Source organism: Alosa pseudoharengus, unplaced genomic scaffold (genome assembly GCF_046254945.1).
Source record: "Alosa pseudoharengus isolate Yale_2024_CS ecotype anadromous, Long Island Sound unplaced genomic scaffold, YU_APseudo_1.1 YU_APseudo_1.1_scf_16, whole genome shotgun sequence".
NCBI classification, from domain to species: Eukaryota; Metazoa; Chordata; class Actinopteri; order Clupeiformes; family Clupeidae; genus Alosa; species Alosa pseudoharengus.
This window is the reverse complement of record NW_027468630.1, coordinates 2,559,225-2,578,485: the sequence shown is the minus strand read 5'-3', so window position 1 is coordinate 2,578,485 and position 19,261 is coordinate 2,559,225. Positions and strand designations below refer to the sequence as shown.

Genomic DNA, 19,261 nt, shown 5'->3' with positions numbered 1-19,261 from the left:
GTGCTGGGGCTGGACTTGCAGGGTGTGCTGGCTGGGGGGTGGATGGCAATGTTGGTGATGGCACAGCATTTGGTTCCTGTGGGTTGAGATGTCCCTCTTGATTCTCTGTGTTGCTCTCGCTGGGTGTATGGTCGTTGGAGGTTTGTAGAGGTGTAGTATCAGGTGGAACGGGTTCTGCTGTCCTCAGGTCTATTCGATTGCGTCGGTATGTGGCACCCTCCACTTAGGTGCCACCTGTTTGCTGTGCTTATTGTTTCCATGACGATTGTAGTGCGGTTACATTATGCATTATACACGTGTGGTTTGTTTACAAAGGTGATGTGGGGGGGAGTGACGATTAACTGCTACAGGTGTTCCCCATGAACTATTACCACACCTCCTAATCATCCAAATTACGGGACCGCTGCCCAACCACTGAAAACTTACCTGGCCGCTGACCCCGGGTCCCGACGAGCTGCTTCCTCGCTGTTGTTGTGACCACCGTTGGACCTCCGAATACGCCGCTACTGACGCCGACAACCGTGTTGCTCCTGCTGACCGTCCGATCGTTCTACGCACGCAAGTATCCTCATTCAGTGACGTTCTTTTTCTGTACCCTCTTCTCCTGCCCATTGGATGCTTGTTTAGAAGCCCAAGAGGCATTGTATTAAAGAGTTTGTTCTTCTCCTATCCGGACTGTAGCGTCGACGCCGCCGAACCGTTGTATCCGGGCATCTCCGTCGGAGGTTACAGCGACCAACGTGGAACAGCTGATGAGCACTCTGCGGCCTCGGCAAAGGAAAGTAATCTCTCCAAGCTGTGTGTGTGTTGGCCTACTAGCTAGCTCCTACGCCTGCTCGTTGGGTGTTGCTAATTATCTTGCTGGTCTTCTGTCTCCCCGAGGTTCACACTACACGGTGGCACTTCCGGGTTAGCGTCGCGGACCCTTCGACGTCCCTCACGCAGAAACGTGGAACCACGCCCCCACGAGGGATTCCCCGTGCTAACCACGCCCCCAGCTTGGGACTGCAGCATTGCCCTTAGAGTGAATGGGTTTTATTCGGACTATTTAATGCAGACGCATGTATTGCTGTTTCCTGTTGTATCTGAGGTGGAAATTGTGTATTTATTATAACTGTTATTACTACTATGCTATTCATTCAAGGTGCCCTTTTATTCTGAATATTTAATAAACTGTTTTGTTTTATACCTTAAATTTGCTGTTTGACTCGGGCTCTTGGGATTCATAGAATGGAAGAGGGTAATTCTGACACTCTCCCTGTCGAGTTTGCATTGCAAGAAGGCATCACGTGCGTCCACCAGTGAGAATATGCGGGCTTTGGGCAATTTGTAAAGGACATCATCTAGCGTTGGCATGATGTAATGAGATCTCCGTAAGGCTTTGTTAAGTGGCTTTGGGTCAATACAGATTCGGATCTTGTCAGGCTTCTTAATAATGACCATATTGCTAATCCAGTCTGTGGGCTCTGTCACATTGGTTAGGTGGCCTTCCCTCTCGTGCCTGTCCAATTCTGCTTTCACAGCTGTTTTGAGGGCTACTGGGACATTGCGTGGGGGGCACTGAACAGGTGTGATGGCCTCATTCAAATCAAAGTGGATGTCGCCAGGGAGTGACTCTATGGGCGAGGTGAAGACGTCTTTGTACATAGTCACGAGTTGCTGTCTGCCAAGTGAGCCGGGTACAATGGCTTCCAGTCTGTGCAGTTCCTCAGGTATGGTGAAGTGCATCAGTTCACATGTTGACCCAGACAGCAATGGATAGTGCTTTGTCTCCACGACTTTAAAGTCTAATGGGTAAGTACATCCCCTTATCTTGCAATGTGTTCTGAACAGTCCAAGTGAAGTCATGGCCTCTCCAGAGTAGAGCTTCAGCCTGGTTTGGCTCTGTCCTAGCTTCCCTTGTGGTGCCACTTTTTTCATATCTTTGATGCTCATGACATTGCATGTAGCTCCAGAGTCCAGCTGGCACTTCTGCCTTACACCATTAAGTCTCAGGTTCACAAACCACTTCTTCCCCAGCGTCTTATCAGCTGAAGTTGTGTAAATGCATGCGTCAGCCTCATCTTCCAGCACTTCGTCTGTTAGTGTGTCCACAGCATTAATTTGGCGCTGCCCCATCTTTTTCTTCAGACAGACGCTAGCGAAGTGGTTAAGCGTTCCACAGTAGCGGCAGGTTTTGCCAAATGCAGGGCATGTGTCTCTCCCTGTCTTGTGCTGGTGCCCGCAGTATTTGCAAGTCCCTTCATTCCCCTTAATGGGAGGTTTCATGCGCTTACGTGCGTCATATGTGGATGGACGTGCCTCCGCAGTGTTGATTGTATCGTAGGATTTACCATGGGCTAAAGCTTTCATGCGTACATCTGTGAGCTCCGCAGCCCGACACATATCGATAGCAGAGGCGAGTGTAACGGTGTGTTTCCAAACAGCGAAACACCTCGCGATTTTCGGCCAGCGAAATTTCGCCTCGGGGGCGTGACGGCGAAACCGCTAACCTAGACTGCAGTGTCTAGCCAGTGGTGGCAAGCGAGCTAATTAGGCAAATTAGCTAATTCAAACATTTAAGTACTTAATGAAGATATCCAGGGGTCTTTATGCCTCGACTAAGTTAATGTTGCCTATAAACAACAATTCATGTTCATAGAAACAACAAGGTCAATAAGACATAATATATTTCATACCTGTGTTGCAGCATGTAGCCTAGCTGTCTAGCTAGGTTTACAATGCAATCCAATGTCCTAAAATACTAGCATTTCGCCTGTCAGCTAGCTAAAAAAGATTGAGTGCTTAAACTAACATATATAGTGGTCTATTTAGTGGTGTATGTGCTCTGACTAAGTTCGTGTGGCATATAAACCACAATTCGTGTTGATACAAGTGCCAATGTTCGTGTAGAAACATTTTAATCACATACAAATGTTCGCGTTACAGCTCAGGTAGTCTCCGCCATCTTGGTCAGACTTTTTTGTAACTCCCGCCTCCAAACACAAAGACGCGGACCTGATTGGTTCTCGAATGGTCCTCATTTAAATAAAGTTAAACTTTGGCCAACTTTGTTTCGCCTGCCTCGGCGATTCGTTTTCATTTCGCCCAACTAGGGCGAATTTCGTCTCCATTCAACCTCAATAGACCTCTGAAGTTCGCCTACAAAAAAGATCCAAAACGGCCATCTTTGCCCATATAAGGAGATCCGGTTGTTAATTGAAGCTAACTACCTATGGCAAATTGCATTGCAAGTTAGCTCTGGGGTAGCAAAAATCTAAGTGTGCCGCCTTCACTTATCGGAGATCACAGTATCCACTCGAAGGCAGAGGACAAAAGTGTGTTCAGGAAAACGTCTGCATTTCAGACTTTTTCATCCCCACGAGACTTTAACAGGTGCGATTATTCAAAATCCCCATGTTATTTTCCCATAGGAAAAATCGCCAGATACCGGATGTCAAAGATGGCAGCTTTTTTGTAGGCGAACTTCAGAGGTCTATGAGAGCGACGCGAAATTTCGTTGTGTGGAAACACACCGTAAGGCCTCTTTCTCTCAACAGACGGCGGCATGTGCTCTCGTCTGCTATGCCCAAGACTAGCCTGTCTCTTATGAGCTCCTCTTTTAGCTGACCGTAGTCGCAGGTCGCAGCTTTTTCTTTCAATCTGGTTATATAAGTGTCTATAATTTCTCCCTCCTCTTGCTTTAAGTTCCCAAAGACAAAGCGCTCAAAGATCACGTTTTTCGCGGGTTTGAAATACCTTTCCAGTGCTATTAGGATGGCTGCTACATCCTTCTGCTGGTCCTCAGTTAAATGCAAGTTATGCTTGTAGATGTGTCGGCACTCGCTACCCATAACTCTTCTCAGTGTTGCTGCTTGTACCTCCGCCGCTTTGTCGTTCATCCTCGAATTCTTCCCTGAACACGTCCCAGTTAGAAGCCACATCTCCAGAAAGTTTCATCTCAGCAGGAGGCGGAATCGTATTCACGTTAGCAGCCATGTTCTTGCTCCACAATAGACTTCAGCGATAGCTAAACAAACTTAAACTAACTAAACTAAACTGTACGACTAGCTAATCTATGTTGTTAACAGCTCAGGCTCTCCAAGCTTCTGACACCATGTTTATATGTAGTCTATGAGACTTCGTGTCAGGTTCAACCAAGTATGCTTTTATTAAGCAACATAGCAGGCGCGTAACAAAGTGAGTCACGAACTGGGGAGCCTTCCAGGTTAATGCTTACTAATATAAGCCACCAACAGGTGGCGCAGTTAGTCTAATAACAGAAACCTCGAGCAGATCCACGACTCAAGGGCCTGACCCATCTGCATAGGGTCAATACAGGACATTAAGGTCTGTATACATGACAAATGCATATAGTCAGGCGTAGAGAATAGGACATGGTGTTTAAAGCACCTGAGGTGAAAGCTACAAGAGGTGGGATGATTACGTATCCAGTATGATAATGCATTAATCCTGTTTTAGATAGATAGATAGATAGATAGATAGATACTTTATTGATCCCCAAGGGGAAATTCAAGGGTCTCAGTAGCATACAGACATCACACACAACATGCACTTACAGCAGACATGGTAAATATAAGTATAAACATATAAGTAAACTCCACTGTACAATAAAGACAGTAGAAGATAAGAAAACTAACAAAACTAAATACTAAATACACTATATAAATTAAATTTAAAAAGTCCAATGTGCTTGAGGGTGATCAAGCATGAGACGCTTGTAGTGACAGGGCCGGGACTGGTAAGGTGCTCAAGAGAGTGAGTGTCATGGTGAAGGTGCAAAAAGTAGTCCAACATTAGTCCAACAGAGCAAGAATAAGGTCTAGAGACCAGCATAAATAATATGGACAAATAGGAGAGTAAAGTATAATGTAGACAAGGTAATATAAAAAACTATGTCAGTGCAAGAACAGGTTGAGGTAAAAGGGTTATAGCCATTCATTCATTCAGTATTGTAGCAGAAGCCTGACCGCAGCCATTGATCATGTGTGCTAATATAGCATGAAAAACAGTGTAGCAGTAAAACAGTAGTGAAAACATTAGGCTGTGGACATTAGTAAAACAGTAGTAAAGCAGTAGTGGGCAGTCAGTACTCAAACATGGAGAGGGTGGAGAGGCAGACAGACTAAGCAGAGAAGTCTATCTCTCCTCTTCCCTTTAGTGAGGCATTGAACAGTTCAATGGCCCTGGGGACAAATGACTTCCTCAGCCTTTCAGTGGTGCATGGCAGTGAGCGAAGTCTCCAGCTAATCAAGTTTTTTTGCTTTTTAATAGTGCTGTAGAGTGGATGACATTCATTGTCCAAGATGTTGATCAGTTTGTTCAGGGTCCTTTTGTCAGATATTGAAGTGATGCACTCCAGTTCAGCTCCCACTACAGAGTCAGCCTTCCTTACCAGCCTGTCAAGTCGCCCAGCATCCTTCTTTTTTCTGCTTCCTCCCCAGCATACCACTGCATAGAAGAGGACACTGGCCACAACAGACTGGTAGAACATCCTGAGGAGCTTGCTGCACACATTGAAGGACCGCAGCCTCCTCAGGAAGTACAGCCAGCTCTGTCCTTTCTTGTAGAGTGCATCAGTGTTGGCTGACCAGTCCAGTTTATTGTCCAGGTGGAGACCCAGATACTTGTAGGTGCTTACCACCTCCACATTGACCCCATCAATGGACACTGGTAGCAGAGCGGGCTTAGACCTACGGAAATCCACCACCATCTCCTTGGTCTTTGAAATGTTGAGTTGAAGGTGATTGAGTTTGCACCAATGCACAAAGTCCTCCACCAGGCTCCTGTACTCCTCCTCTTGCTCGTCCCTGATACACCCCACAATTGCAGTATCGTCAGAAAACTTCTGCATGTGGCATGACTCGGTGTTGTAGCAGAAGTCAGATGTGTACAGGGTGAACAGGACTGGAGAGAGCACAGTTCCCTGTGGTGCTCCGGTGCTGCTGATCACAGTGTCAGAGAGACAGTTCTTCAGTCTGACAAACTGTGGTCGCTCGGTCAGGTAATCTGTAATCCAGGTTACCAGGTGAGCGTCCACACCCATCTGCAAGAGCTTGTCTCCCAGTCTGAGGGGTTGGATGGTGTTAAAAGCAGTTGAGAAATCGAAGAACATGATTCTCACAGCACTTTTCCCCTTGTCTAGGTGAGAATGTGTCCTGTGTAAAAGATAAGTGATGGCATCGTCCACGCCCACTTTCTCCTGGTATGCAGGGGCGTAGATTTGCGTGGGGACCGAAGGACGTGTCCACACCAATGTCAAATTACGACTGAAATGTCCCCACCAATATTCAGGTCGGAATGGGGAAAAAAACGCTCACATGCACTACACAGAGTTAAATAATTTCTCACTTCAGTGCTGCGGATCATCTTGTAACGTGCAGTAGCCTATAAGGGTAAATCGCGCTGATTTGAAGTTACCTATAATAACTACCAGTGAGCCGCAGTCTCCTGCGCCTACACAGTCTCACTCCCTACTCGTCAAAGGTCTGACGCATGGTCAAGTGTCCTTGGCGTCAAATTCCAACGAGAAAGGTGTACCTTCTGCGTTGTTTTCCGACGTGGGGGTCCGTCAGACATTCATGTTGATACCTCATCGTCAAATAAAGACGAAAGGAAATAAATGTCCATAAAAGGTGATGCCGTCACGTTAGACTAATGATTTGTTTGAAATTATCTAAAAACAAAAATCGCACACCATCAGAGCCATAGGCTACCTTAGGTTACTTTGATCTTGCATAATTTTATTCAGCTTTGGTGTAGGTAACGTAAGGTAAAATAATAATAATAACAATAACAATAATCGCGCATATTTCTGTATTGCGACCATTGTAGCCTACAGTTGTAACAGCGCGTAACAGTCGTTTTACTCCCCGTATGCGCTCATTATAATAGGCTCTGCTCCTGCCTAGATTCGAACTCAAACTGCCTGAAAGTTGCAGACCTGGTTCTGGAAATACGTGCATTAACCCACTCAACTGTCAGACAGTCAGTCAGTCAAAGACGAAATCTAAAAGACTACACTACCCAGGAGATTTCTAGTACTCTTAACAACTAGATGTACCGGAGAGCGGTACAAAATATGACCGCCGCCCAGTCCAGCACATTTTTTCCACAAAAATAAATCACGCTGAAAGGCCTATATGATTCTAACTGTCTCACTAAATTGCATTATCCACACTCAATTCTCACTGGTATCTGCTAGACAACAAGTAATAAAACATGATTAGTTCATAGATTTCACATGTAAAATTCATTTTATACAACCCCACCCCCATCTTGCCTGTTCATAATTCTGAGAAATTCTTGAGTGCATGTGTGCGTGTACATGTTTATGTTTATGTGTAAGGGTGTGTGTGTGCGTGTGTGTGCCTGTGTATGTGCCTGTGTTTGTGCATGTGCATGCATGCGTACATATGTCTACTGTGTGAGTATGTGTCATACGTATGATTACTGTGAATGTATGTGTGTGTGTGTGTATCTGTTTATGCACATGTGTGCAGATGGAATGGGTTAAGATGACCCAAAGGCAAACATACGGAAAAAATGGGTCATCCTAGGCCCTACGGTTCTCAAGATATTCACAGAAAACTGTGTCTGCCCTACCCTCCTTTCAGGGGGTCCAGTCCAGCGGGGGGGCTACAGATCAAAACGAAAAACGATGGTTCCATGCTATCCATGTGGGGTTACATGCCCACCAAGTTTCGTGTACCCCGGTCTTACAGTGTCCCGGGAATCCTTGACAGAAATTTGGACATGCGGAAAAAAAAATTAAAAAATCTGCCGCGCTTCGCTGCGGTCATAATAAGATATGATTACCCCAACACCATCACATATTATTCTGTTGGAATCTAAACACAACATATGGTCATAGCTGATCTCTATACTACATGTACTGTTAAATCAATAGAATCTTGACAAACGCATTTTCCACTACTCACAGGTAAAAAGGTAACAGAGCACAAGCTCCAGCACCATTAACCGAGTTTTTCCATGCATATCAACCTGAGAGAAAATTACATAATTGGAGAAATGGAATGAGAGCTTTCAATAGTGGGGATTATAGCTGGGTGAGAGTCATGTGAATAATGTGAGAGTGGAAAGCCACCTCCACAATTGATACCTTTGAATGCAATAAAATGAAAAGCCAAGATCAAAGAGCCTGACAGCCCTAATGCTTATTCTCCATTACCTTGAAGTAAAGCCCTTTCACAATCCCTATTCTCAGCAGCAGGTCACTGAGAGTGAAATGTCTACCACTGAGAGGTAGACATTTCATAAGATTTGTACTGCTTGCGCAGGACCACTTCACACCTAGTGATGGCTCAGAAGAACAACTACAGTACCTGACTGGAGAATTTTAATACTGCCAAACTGTCATAGACTACAGAAATGCTGAGCTATTAGTGGGGAGAAATAATGACTACTATAGAATATGATTTCAAAGGTCTGCTGATAAAAAAAAAAAGAAATCACCCTGAAAAAAAAGCATTTACATAAATACTGTAATACCGCTTCCATCATGAGAGCTTCAAACCCAACATTTCTCATTACAAACCTTGTTATTAGTGAATTTCAGGGTTCAGGAAAAATGTGTGAAACATCTGAAGATTTTAAATGACATTAAAGGAATGGTGTATTGAAAGAAAGGATAAGAACAGTACAGAAGCCACTCAGACATTGTTATTCAGACATTCAGTCATTTCAAAAGAATAATAATGAAAGTGTAAAAGATCCCAGTTCCCTCAGCTCCAGAAAGGATCAGAAGAGAAGACTTACTCTCCCATCCAGGTGGCATAGCTGTCGGGCAGCTTAGGGACGAAGAGCAGGGATCTCCCTGACTCCACGTGGATGGCTCCAAAGCAGTCGGCCTCGGTCACCCCAAAAGCCCAGTGGAAGAAGGACTCCTGCAGACCAGAGCAGCAGACACATACAGTCAGGACTCAACTCAAGGCTCCAGCTCTGACAGCTCCCCAAAGCTGCTTCCCTAAGGCTGGCACAAGGCATGTGTAAAGTGACACCATACAGTGGCCTCACTCACACACAAGAAAACACAATGGTTATATTTTACTCATCCATGCAACAATTTCCCCAGAGTACTTTTTACAGTGCATGAAAATGCACTGTACTGTTCTTCCTAGGCAACAACAACTTTTTCTTCTTATTACAGTGCATGAAAATGCACTGTACTGTTCTTCCTAGGCAACTTCTTCTTATTATTCCGCTTACCACCTTTTCCGTACGCAATTTCTCTTGAACAGTTTAACTTAGAAACGTCATTCAAACTTTGTAACGTAGGTCTTCAAACAGATCGGGTTGGTATGACTTTTCAACTTTGAAACTTTTATACTTTTTAAACTATTAAAGAAAAACTTTTAAAAAATCCCCATAGACTTAACATTGCCGATTATGACATCATAATACGGCCATTAAACAATTAGAATCCTATGGCAGGTGTTCAGGCCACCTGCAGCCTCAGGCTTTAAGCATACAATCTGGGTCAATTAAGACTACACATCCTATTCAACTGTTTCCTCTGCCCAAAACTGTTTCAAAATAAAAGTCCTCACTACAATAATCCACTGTTAAACAATGTAACCCATTAAACTACTGAACTTTTTACATTCAACTTTTAAACGGTCTACTTTTAAACTATCATTAAACTATCTATCTATTAAACTAGCTGTCTATCAACAACTTTTAAACTATCTACATTCAACTTTTAAACTATATACATTCACTAGCTGTCTATCAACAACTTTTAACTTGTCATCAACTATGTCAACACTTTTCATCAACTATGACTCCTACCCACTGTAGCTAGTTAGCATGGTTAACAAAGTTAGCATTGTTAGCATTTTTAACAAAACTGCTAAAAATGATTAGCTAGGTTAGCTAAGTCACTTGGTTAGCATAGTTAGCATGTTAACATGCTAGTTAGCATAGTTAACAAAACTGCTAAAAATGATTAACTAAGTTAGCTAAGTAACATAGTTAGCATGCTAGTTAGCATTTTTAGCAAAACTGCTAAAAATGATTAGCTAGGTTAGCTAAGTAACATGGTTAGCATAGTTAGCATGCTAACATGTTAGTTAGCATAGTTAGCATAACTACTAAAAATGATTAGCTAAGTTAGCTAAGTAACATGGTTAACATAGTAAGCATGCTAACATTGTTAGCATGTTTAGCAAAACTACTAGAAAATGTTAGTTAAAGCTACATTGTGTACTTTTTTGAGTTAATTCTTAGCAAAAACCCATTTGTTCTTTCAAAAATATGTGCTCATTCATGTGTAATTATTTCCACTTACTAATCAAAGTATTCTCGTAAGTGTAGAATCTGCTATTCCAAATACATACGCGCGAGTCGCGCAAATGGCTGAATCCATGTTGCGCCTCCATCTTTGAAATACATTCGCCAACTAGGGACATTCCTGGAAATTCAGCTCCGCCTTTCGCGCTTGTAGGCAACACTCATTGCATGATCAGTCTACTCGCGACTGCCGGCAGATTTGAAAGTCTGTTGAAAATGGAGGATTACAACTATTCTCGAGGACATGAAAAGGAGTCGCCAAGGAAGCGAAAAAGAGAATTAAAACGCCAACGCGACCGGAAAAACAACAGACCAAAGTCAATATTGGAGTGGCTTTTCTAAGATGGAAAGAGCTCGTGAGGAGCAAGGATTTTAAAAGGGACGCCGAAATTGCCTGCTTTCTCCTCGACAGGTAATTTGGCCTATTCGTGTAAACATACAGTCTATGGTGTAAATTCGAAGTTTTATAGTTGCTTGGCTTAGTATAGCATGGTTGTCCATAACGCTAGAATGACGTCTGGGATACTTTTCCTCGCGTCGATGAAAAAGGATTGTAACATAAATCTGCTATGACGGATCACAGGCAAAGGGCACTAAATTGTAGTTATTTTTCATTGCTTTTGCTTTGTAGCCTAAATATTATATCCTAATCTGATAATGCTAGTGTAGCCAATTCCAAGGGTGACGTTCACATCCTGAGGCCTGTCCTGTAGTCTTATTAATTGTAGACGTAGCCTACTAAATTGTCTGAACGTTTTTCACTGCATGAAAACAATTGTTGATTCTATGTGATTGTTGTTTGATAATAACTGAAAGTATATTTTTAATATCTTGGTGTTTACCATTTTATGTACTGTTATATGTTGTGAAACGCTCTGCTTATTCATTTCAGATGAGCATCTTGGCGCAATTGCAGAAGCCCCTGAAATTGAGAACCTTGAACAGAGGTAACCCATCAATGCTCATAATGTCTATACCCGATGACATTCTCTATTGTATATTTTCATGATATAAGCATTTATATATATTTTTTACAAAGCCTACATGACATGAGCATCGTGGAGGAGGATGTGGACGAAATTCAATGGTCTTGTTATGTGATGCACGTGCATGCCTTCATTGTAACCTTGCCTGTAACTCAGTCTAGGCAAAATAGCACTATACAGATTAGTAACAATATGTTGAACTATATAAAATGGCGTGTATGTCTAACGACACTGCATGTCTTCCACAGGATCAGCTTTCCAGGAGACTGCAAATTTAGAATGATGGCCCATGTTGCTTCAAAGGCACCATACAAAAAGGAAGGGTTCATGTGTAAATACCATAATTTGTTAATTTCTGTAAATAAATATATTGCAAATAACATTGTTGACCATGTTACTGTCATTTGGTGTTTCAAAATGGTAAATTACCACAACTCCTTTTTTAATTATAAGTTTGTGGATGTAATGTATGAGGTACAGCATGAACAGTCTCTTATCAATTCTAAAAGTTTTTATTTTCATGAAAGCAAAATATAGCGATGTACCGGTGTAAAATAAATTAAATACAGTTTTAAAAGGAACAGGCAGTACAAGAACACTAATACAAAACTATTTACAATAACACAACATTACAACATTATAGGAAGGTGAAATAAATTCCAGAGATGTCCCTGAGGGTCAGGGAATTTATCCCTTATCCTACACACACAGCTTGGGATCACTCTTCTATTACCCTGTCCTAGAGACCCATGCTGCCAGAAAATGAAATGTCTGTAGGTAGCATATCTGAACTCTATTGTCATCACCTGGCTCTCTTACATGGCCTAATGCTGTGATGTCTGTGATGTACTGCCTGTGAATCTGGAGAAAACCTTCATCTAGGCAGTGCTGTGTGTAGTGAGGCAGAAGGCTCACACAGGTGGCAGGGTTTTGTCCACAGCATTTTCTCTTCTGATCGATTGGCATGTCTCTGCAGTGTGTACAACTACACCAAGGCATCCCTGGCACAGGTGGGGGGACGACATGTCTGCACTGATGCATCAAACACCAGACCTGGCTGCCTCACTATAGCAACTGTGTGGTGAGGTTCCTGTGCTCTTGCAGGCTCATTCCATCCACAAGTCTGAAGAAATAAGACACAAGAAATAAGATCAGATAGGCTTGTTTAGGTAGCAAAGTTAGATTGTTAGCAGAGTAGTAGTAATAGTAGCCTACTCTGTGTCATTTTTCAAGTGTTCACACAAAATGATGAATACTATGTATGTGTATGGACAATGAAAAGGTGAAAATGTTGTGTAACATTTTCTATAGACCATAACGTAATTATGTGTCGTGATTTCACTGGGAGACAACTCTCATCATGCAGTTGACTGGCAACAGCTAGAAATTGCTACAAACAATTGAGATACAAACAGGCAGGGAAGCTACACCAAGCGCGTGACTGAAGCGTTCCGTTCACAACGCGTAAAATCAATTTTAGATGAATGGTCTATTTTTTTTCTGCAGCAGACGCAACGCAAACGAACGTGCCTGGTGCAGCTTCCGAGCTAATTTCGGTGTCATTGACATTGATACTGTTCAGAGAAATATATTAAAAACACAAACCTCCGTTGCTTCTCTCCTTTGTCTTTGAAGTTCTTCCAGTCTCTCCTCGTCATCTTTTGGAGTCTTACTTTTTCTTTGCCTAGGAGGTCTCATCGATCCTCTGCTACCGGCTCTTGGCTTTTCTTTACCTTTCCCTCTTCCTTTACCTTTCCCTTGCACCTCCGTTGCATCGACTGATCTCTGACTCTGCTCACTGAGAAAAATAGTAGGCTACGCTGTAAACATTGCCTTTACACTATTAATCTCGCACATACAGAATAACGATAGCACTGAATCTACTGTACTATAACATTAGCATGCATTCGTTTGGGAACCTGATAGCTGATGCTAGCAATGAAATAGTAGCCTACCAAAATAATGAAAACGTAAAACTAGGCTATTCACTTTACATAGAGGTCATACCCAACATGTTTACTGGCTATATAACTAAATGCAATGTGTAATTGTTTTCTAAAGTAACCTTATAACTGTAAGGAACACCGGACGAAGTCGTAGTACTGGAAGCAATGTTAACTTTGGCATGAAACGGCCACCGTAGGAGTTAAAATGCGCTCGGAATGGGAGGGGCTAGAAAGTAATATTCAGTTGGTTGTCATATAGAATTTCACCGCTAGATGGGAGAAGTTCTTACACAAGGTAGCTTTAAGTTAGCTAAGTAACATGGTTAGCATGTTAACATTGTTAGCACTGCTATAAAACATTAGCTAAGTAGCATGGTTAGCAGAATTAAAAATCTTAGCATAACTGCTAGCAAACATTAGAGCAGTGTTGGGAGTAATGCGTTACAAAAGTAATGTAATTACTGTAATATATTGCTGTTTGCGGTAACGCGGTAATGTAAGGCATTACAAAAAAAAAATCGGGTAATATTTACTCGGTACAAACTTTAGTAACGCGCGTTACAATGCAGTTTAACCCAAAATTAAGCGCTTGTTTTGTTTTGATACATATTCACAAACACCACGCGAGAACAACAGAGGAGAAAAAATCCACGCAAAATAGTAGAATGTATCTCCTGATGGTTGAATATGACTGTGGCTGCAGCAGACTCGCAGGCGGACTCATATTTGCGGGATGGACATAATCCTACGCTCATTATTTTCAGCTTGTCAGAGACAAGGCTATGAAGAACATAATAGTTAGTGCACTTTGTGTGCGAAACCGAAAGATCTCTCAGCTCGCGAAATAGCACAAGTAAATTAATGAAACATCTAAAGTAGTGTCACGCTAATCTTTTTGATTCTTGATAAAACACAAACTATGCTGTTGTGCATGTCAGCTTTGTGCTGTAAACTTAAATTGAAGAGAATAAAGGGATAGAAATGCAGAAAAAGATTGTGTAGCCTGGCAGTGCCACCGCTCCCACCACGCGCATCACACACTTTGCGTTGGGCACCAAAGGACAGAGGGGGCACCCAAATGTAACCAATGAATAGTAGCTTTACTGCAAACTGCGTTTCACTCCATCAATAACGTTTACAATGTCAAAATGCACTAACACGATGTTACATGCAAGTTTGATACCTTTTGGGTTCTCTCAATCACCACGTAGTACTAGAATTGTTGGGTCTTCAATCATTCGTTTTCCAAGCATTTAGGCTACATGAAGCACATGATATGCTGAGTCGACTGAAACGCATTCCATTCAGATAGCTAGGTGGATACCAGGTTCATAATTCACTTGTATTCGCAAAACGAAATGTGAAGCAACATGTCATTGCATACTTCCATTTCCAAAGCAATGAAGGTTGCTTAAAACAAGTTAACATTGTGCATATTATTGTTAATATTGTGCTATCAATGTAACTCAAACAAATAAGGCTTGTAAACAAGAGCTAGCAAAAGGGCATTATGACAACGTAAAGATCAATTCTCTTAAAGTGACAGTGCACCATTTATAAGTAAAACAGCATTTCTCAGCAAAATAATGTTTAAAAATACACAGTAATGGTCTGTAAATAATAGGCCTTTTATTTTACTTTAGGTGTTTGAGTTATCATTTAAATGTCACTCACTCAAAGCCACTCACTTAGGGCACCGAAATGGCCAGCAGGCCACCATCTTGACATGTCTTTATTAAAGGAACCGTATGTAAAAATTGTATTTCAATTAATCATAAAATTGCTCTGATATGTCACTAGACATTAAGAAATCATGTTCATTTCAAATACTTATATCACTGACAACAGTAGTCTGGCCAGGATATTGTCATTTAAAAAGTGAAGTTGCAGCCCTCAACTGATGTTGATGTTGTCATGTTGTGTTTTGGCCTAATGCGCCACCCTCCACCTATCTACTAATCACAAAGTCAGTAGTGTTTCGTCATCCGGTTGCCAACTCTGCCTGTCAGAGGGGAGGGGAAGGGGATACACCGCTCTACAGTAATTTGAAAGTGATTGTAGTACCTTGAATTTTCCCTGGGGATCAATAAAGTGTCTGTCTGTCTGTCTGTCTGTCTGTCTGGGCCACAATCTTACATATGGTTCCTTTAAGCTTTGATTTACAATATAGTAGGCTCTCTATTGATTTTAATGAGTAGACCTAGGCCTTAAAGTTACAGTATTTCTATCACAATTTACCAGACTTTGACCTTTTGTCGGTTTTTAACATTCTGACTATGATTGTTCCTTGTATTGCATTATGAGCACTGCGCCTATTGCATTCTACTGTTGCTTTAAGCCTAGCTCAGTCATTATGCTATACCACATCTCCCTCCATTGGAAGAGCAAGCTGCATTGAGCGTAATAAACTGCATTTAGAATGGCAAATCCATATTTCTAGATATTTTGGTGAAAGTAACTTAAAAGTAATGCAATAGTAGTGTAATGCCTTACAATTCAGAGACAGTAATATTATAATGTAACAAATTACTTTGAAATGACAGTAATAAGTAATGCATAGTACATTACGATTTTGAAGTAACTTGCCCAACACTGCATTAGAGCCATTCCAACTTATAGTTATCGTCAAATATCTACCTATACACAGCCATTAAACTATTTGAATATTAACATTCATTCAACTTCCAGTCTGTCAACAACTTTTAAACTATTTACCTTCAACTTTTAAAAATGTATCATTAAACTATCTATTAAACTAGCTGTCTATCAACAACTTTTAAACTATCTACTGTCTATCAACAACTTTTAAACTATCTACATTCAGCTTTTAAACAGTCTACTTTTAAACTATCAACTTTTATTAAGCTATGCAACCACCATGTCTATCCTAGCATCACCGTAGTAACCATCTCTATATTATCTGTTTTAACTATACATGATATTATACATCACAACTTTAGCATTTTCATGCACTGGTAATTCCTTGGAATTGCATTTCTAGTTATTTTTCTTCTTCTAACGCAGTTAATGCAGCTTCAACCGTTTAACGTAGAAACTTCATTCAAACTTTGTTGCGTAGATCTTACTTAGGACACCCGGGCAATGTATTTTTCATCTTTGTAACTTTTATACTTTTTATTGTCATTATTGATTAATTAAAAACGAATCAAAATTTCCCCATTGACTTAACATTATGACTATGACATCACAATACGGCCGTTAAGCAATTAGAATCCTATGGCAGGTGTTCAGGCCACCTGGATCAACTGCCAGTCTCAGGCTTTAAGCATACAAACTGGCCCTATTTTAAGACTACACATCCTGTTCAACTGCTTCCTCTGCCAAAAACTGTTTAAAAAAAAGTCCTCACTACAATATTTCACTGTTAAACAATTTAACCCTTTAACCTCCTGAGACCCTGGGTATAAATTTGAATGCATTTCTTATTTCTTTCAGTTATTTTGGTTCATTAAGGCTTCATGAGTATACAAAATAAATTTCACCTCTGTACATCAAGTAGTTTTTGAGAAAAGTGATGTCCTTATTTGAGGACATTGGGTCTATTTTACCATAAAAAAACAACTAAATCGCCATTGTGTAACAAAGTGTAATTCTGTTTATTTCATCAGAATAGAACAGAGTTCAGAGTAAAACAAAAGTACAAAGTGTGTGTTTGGGTGTGTGTGTGTGTGTGTGTTTGTGAGCGTGAGCGTACACACGTAGGCTACATGTGAGAGAGGGTGCACCCATGTATTTCAAGTGAATTGTTTTTTAAAGTAACATAAACAATGAAATTAAACACTAAATTCAAAGTTGTGCAAAAATAATGCAAAATCTGTGTGTATGTGTGTGATAGTATGGCACCCCGGAGGTGTCATTGCAAGATATTTTGTGTGTATATCAAGATAATGTGCTCTCATTTTAGTAAATTGTGTGTAATTTAGCTAAATGCAAGTACAATTTAGCTAAATAAGCCCACAATTTAGTAAAATGAGAACACTATTTACGAAACTAAGCACATCATTTGCTAAATTCAGTGCACAATCTAGTAAAATAAGACCATGATTTAGTAAAATTAGCTATTTTTGTCAAATGATCTCACATTTTAGTAAAATGAGCACACTATATATTAGAATGAGTGCATGATTTAGTAAAATGAGTGCATATTCATTGGAACATATAATTCAAAAAATCAATTTTAACAGTTTAGTTAACAAAACTGTGTGAAAACAGTGCAAAATGCAAATAACAATGCAAAATATGTGAGTGTGTGCATGTATGTATTGAAAACTGCTAAATTTTAGAACCAACACCATAGGTCCATTATGTGAAAGTAATCTTGAAGCACACATTTTAAGTCCCGATGTCCTCAAATGAGGACATAAAAGATAAAAGCTTCCTGATGTGTTACAATAAAAAATAAATGTGAAAAATGTATGCCATATCATACTAGAACTGTAAGTAAGCATAAATAAACAAGTTTCAACCCTATAAATTACAACGGTACTCTACCATGATGACAGTTGTCATGTGCCCGTTGATAAAACATGTAGGTTGATATCGGCGCCATCTTGTTTTTTCCCAATACAGTGTAATGTGCTTTTATTATCACTAACTGGTACAAATAACTGTTAGGATATGAGGGCAACAGAAATGTATTCAGAATATTTAAGTAGAAAGTCCTGAAAAGCCTAAATGTTATGTCCTCATACGAGGACGCAGGGTCTCAGGACTGAACTTTTTAACTGTTCAGCCATTGTAACTGTTACTTGTCATTAACTATGACTCCTACCCACTGTAGCTAATTAGCATGGTTCCCATAGTTAACATGTTAGCATTTTTAGCAAAACTAGCAAAACTTTTAGCAAAACTGCTAAAAATGATTAGCTAAGTTAGCTAAGTAACATGGTTAGCATAGTTAGCATTGCTAACATTATTAGCATTTTTAGTAAAACTGCTAAAAATGATTAGCTAAGTAACATGGTTAGCATAGTTAACATGTTAGCATAGTTAGCATAACTGCTAAAAACGATTAGCTAGGTTAGCTAAGTAACATGGTTAGCATAGTTAGCATAACTGCTAAAAATGATTAGCTAAGTTAGCTAAGTCACATGGTTTTTAGCATGTCAGTTAGCATAGTTAGCATAACTACTAAAAATGATTAGCTAGGTTAGCTAAGTCACATGGTTAGCATAGTTAGCATTTTAACATTGTTAGCATGCTAGTTAGCATAGTAACTTGGTTAACATTATTATCTTTGTTAACATAGTTAGCATAACTGCTAGCAAACATTAGTCATTCCAACTGTCAGTTATCATCAACTATCTACCTAAATAATTTAACCATTTAAAGTATCCACCTATTTAACTGTTCAGTCATTCCAACTATATTGAACCTCATCTACTTAGCAACCAATATAGTTTGTTTTTACTCTGTATGATATTTTACATAATATTTTTCATTTTCATGCACTGTATTTCCTTCAGGAAATGCTTTTCTAGTATTTGTTAATTGTTACTAAAATATCTATTTGGCACAAATTGATATTTTTTTTCCATCATTAATTAAATATTAGTTGTTTGCATACAATCTGTATGTTAATGTTTTAACAAATCTATTAACTAATATTGTATTAATATTTGTTAATGGTTAACTAAATGTATTTTTGGCACTAATTAACAGTTATTTCTTACATCATTTAAATGTTAAATGTTTATTTACAAACGATATGCTAATATAAAAGTTAATGACATATTATTATTTATCTAGCTTTTCTGATTAGCTTTGTGGAGAATTTATGGTTTATGGCTTTATGGTCTTGTGGGGTGTAGCTATAAGGTACCCTACTGCCAGTGGTTGGTTGTGTGAGAGTTTGCACACCTCTTCTTCCATTTCATCCTCATTGGATATCTTTGTGGTTGGCTGTCCTGTAATTGGTGACCCTCTGTCTAGTGTTTGAAAGTAGTGTACTCTGCCTTTGGAAGTACTAGTTGGTTGCTGCTTGAATTTGGTTTGGTT

The 19,261-nt window shown here is 40.2% G+C and overlaps 1 pseudogene; it reads right to left on the bottom strand.

Moving 5' to 3' along the window:
- LOC143126058 (xaa-Pro dipeptidase-like) overlaps positions 1-9,023 on the bottom strand; it is a 77,684-nt pseudogene extending 68,661 nt beyond the window's left edge.
- Positions 9,024-19,261: the final 10,238 nt, after the last annotated feature.